The sequence below is a fragment of the Myotis davidii genome, unplaced genomic scaffold (assembly GCF_000327345.1).
Source record: "Myotis davidii unplaced genomic scaffold, ASM32734v1 scaffold554, whole genome shotgun sequence".
Taxonomy (NCBI): Eukaryota; Metazoa; Chordata; class Mammalia; order Chiroptera; family Vespertilionidae; genus Myotis; species Myotis davidii.
Genome location: NW_006285312.1, coordinates 259,369 through 262,907, shown reverse-complemented (window position 1 = coordinate 262,907; position 3,539 = coordinate 259,369). Strand labels below are relative to the sequence as shown.

General features: G+C 41.8%; 1 long non-coding RNA gene and 1 pseudogene across 1 annotated transcript in view; one reads left to right on the top strand and one right to left on the bottom strand.

Annotated features, from left to right (window-relative positions):
- Positions 1-208: 208 nt before the first annotated feature.
- On the bottom strand, positions 209-783 carry LOC102762502 (annotated as a pseudogene).
- Positions 784-2,139: 1,356 nt separating this feature from the next.
- The window catches only part of LOC107181880, a 24,041-nt gene continuing 22,641 nt past the window's right edge, over positions 2,140-3,539 (top strand). Inside the window, exon 1 of the long non-coding RNA XR_001512591.1 lies at positions 2,140-2,252. This is a non-coding gene — a long non-coding RNA (uncharacterized LOC107181880). The remainder of the gene's footprint in view (positions 2,253-3,539) is intronic.

Below are 3,539 nucleotides of genomic sequence, written 5' to 3'. Positions count from 1 at the left end.
ACAGGGAGGAGGCATGCTTTCCCCACCCCATCTTCCTACCTTCCTAACAGCTGGGGTGAGAATGTAATAGATGGAACTTCAGCAGCCATCCTGGACCAGGAAGTGTGTTTAGGATCGGAAGGAACCCATGGCTAGGAGGATCTTGTTTTGTGGAAACTATGGATTACCTTTCCAACTTATTTTTAAAATAATTTTATTAGTGTTAATTTTATGCTGACTTTATCCCCTGGCCATACATTTTTGTTTCTTCAGTTTCTTCTGGGATGTCTTTTTCTCCTCTGCAACCTCCTTTTCTGGTTTAGGAACAATCTGCTTTTTTTCAGTAGGATCATCTTGACGTGGCAGGGCGCGCTCCTGTGTGTGTTACTCCACCCATAAGCTCTGTAAGTTCTGCACCACGTCTTGGGAACTTCGTTAACGTGGATGTGCTCCATGACCAGAGAATCTACGTCTAAACCCTGAAGTTCAGCATTGCTCTTTGCATTCTTAAGCATGTGCAGCAAAAACTGAGTACTTTTTGGGCTGCCAACTTTGTATCCAGCTCCACTGTCTGGCCCGGGCACACTTAGCAACTCCACCATCGTAATAATGGAGGGGCACACATTGCTTCTCTACAGTGACACCTCAGATATTTGGTGGCTTTTCAGATATGCATACCCTTGATGGGCCGGGCAGTTTCATGAGCGTTCTTCAAGGGAACACGAAGATTTGAGTCTCTTGATTTGCATGATTTTGTGGGATTTTCTGGGTCAAGTGAATAGCGAACCATTTCCAGAGGTCACCGCTGGCCGCTTCCAGGAAGAGTCCAATCTTATTCTGATTACCTCTAAATTTCCTAAGAGAAAGAGATTAATAAGCTTTTATCTTCTTTAGGCCACTGTTGTTTTATCTTGTATAGTTATTCATAGAGGAACCTAATACAAAATAATACAGATGGTGAGAATTTAGACAAACAGGAATGGCAGAGAAGGCATTCATGTCAGAGGGAACTTGTCAGATGAAACATTATGGATAATGTTGCAGAAAAAGGGGAAAGTGTGGGTAGTGGGTGGGAAAGTGCAAAATTCTATGATATTGCCTAAGGGGAAAGAATGGGTGATAGAACTGGGAGCAGTTTGGGGCCAGCTTTTGAAAGGCCTTTTAGGACAGATGAGAAATTTGGAGGGCGTGGTAAAACAGATGTCTGAGTACTTAAGCAGATCAGAGTGAAAAAGTCATAGATTCACTTTTTCCCAATTATTGATTCATTTACTCTGGGGAGATTATATTCAAATGAGGGAGATAAGACAAAATAGTAGGATAATTATGGATTGTGATTAATGATCTGAAATAAGTAAACAGTGGTCAGGGAAGAAATTTTTGAGTCCTTAAATTCTGTGCTGAGCATTATGCAGCAGTCTAGGGATGCAGGGATGAATAACACACAGTTTTTTAAATAAATATTTTTATTGATTTCAGAGAAGAAGGGAGAGAGGGAGAGAGAGAGAGAAACATCATTGATGAGAGAGAATCATTGATGGTCTTCCTCCTTCACACCCCCTACTGGGGATTGAGCCCACCACCTGGGCATGTGCCCTTGACTGGAATCGAACCTGGTATCCTTCAGTCTGCAGGCTGATGCTCTATCCTAGCTGGTTTGAACCAAACCAGCTAGGGCAACACACAGCTCTTTTTATTGAAAAGACCACAGTCTAGTGTGGGGTGAGGTTAATCAGGAAAAATTTCTTAGAGGAGGTGGGAGAGAGCCAAAGGAAGCAATTTAGTTTTCCCATATGTATCAGTCAGATATGGCTACAATAATGCTGCATAACATACATCCCCCCAAATTTGCTCACAACAAGAATGTTTTTGTTTTTGTTTTTTCACTCACAGGTCTGCGTGGAGGCTGTAGTTCTGCTGGGCTCTGTTGGGTTAGCTTGGCTTGATTCCAGGCTGTGTTTTGGTCCAGATCTACTCTATGTAGCTCCTCATTCTGCCCCCCCAGGTTTTGATCTTTTCATGGTGGATGGCACAAGTGCAAGATATCAAGATAAACCACAGAGGCACATTTACAGTCTCTGCTGACATCGCACCCACTACCACTACTGGCCATAGTAAGTCACGTGGCCATGACTGACATCAGTGAGTCAGGAAGAACAGTCCACCTACAGTGGAGGTTACCTCTGGGGGTTACATATTTATTGAAGAAGTCCATGTTGCAAGTGGAATGATTTATATCCCTGGGAGATCTCACCAAACGGAAGATTGCAAAGGTACAGGATGTGTAATTCTGTAAAGGGAGGGAGTAAAGAGCTGGGGATAATCACTCAATTTATCACACCACCCAAGAAAATGGTGTACTTCTCCATTTTTTCTAGAGCTGTCATGTATATCTGAATAGTTTTACTATTTTTTCAGAAATCTTTTCTATTTCTTGGTAGATTTCATGCAAGGCAGCATATTTCCTTTTGTTAAAAAATTACCTAAAAATTACATATGCACACATGTTAAGACTTCAAATAGGAGTACTAAAAGATATAACAGTGAGAGTATGCCTGATCCCTGTTTCTTTCCAAAGAGGTAAAAACTGTTTCCCATCACATCCCACCCCCCTACTCCCAGGAGGTAGAGGTATGCTGTGTGAGCACAACCACACATTTGGATACATTAAAAAAAAATCTCCTATACTTGTTTCTATGCAGCTTCTTTTTTCTCCCCTATTTACCAATGTATCTTCGAGGTAGTTTTATGTCAGCTCAGCTAGACCCATTTCATTCTGTTTAATGGCCAAATTGTTTTTCATTGTGAGCTTGTGCCATAATTTATTTAATCAGAGCCATATTGAAAGACATTTGTATTGTTTCCAATCTTTTGCTACTATAACCATGGCTGTGTTAAATATCCTGGAACATCTATATTTTTGTGTGTGTGTGTTTTTTTGTTGTTGTTAATCCTCACCCGAGGATACTTTTTCCATTGTTTTTTTAGAGAGAATGGAAGGGAGGGAGGTGGGAGGAGGGGAGGAGGAGAGAGAGAGAGAGAGAAACATCAATGTGAGAGAGACATATTGATTGGATGCCTTCCATATGTACTCCGACCAGGGCGGGGATCCAACCTGCAACTCAGGTACACACCCTTGACCAGGAATCAAGCCTGTGACCCTGGGTGTGTGGGCTGACACTCTAACCACTGAGTCACACTGGCCAGGGATGAGGCATCTATCTTCATGCACATGTCTGAGTATATCAGTAGGTTAAATCTCTAAACAGAAATTGCTATATCAAGGGATATGCATTCTAAATTTTGATGGATATTGACCCTCTGTTTTTAAAAAGAAAGGATTCCTTCCAGTGAGCCTACAGGTTTTTGTCCGTTCCACTTTCCTTTTTTCTTCTGGTTCTTGTCCCATGGTATTCTTTGGGGTTGAAACAATGGAGTAAAGTACCTCAAGACTATTCCTGTAGGAAACTTTGGGTAGTACCCTTTGAATCTTGGCACATGGTTCCCCATTTGAAGATAGGCAGAACTTGGCTGCTGTTGTAACCAAGTCACCCCTTTAT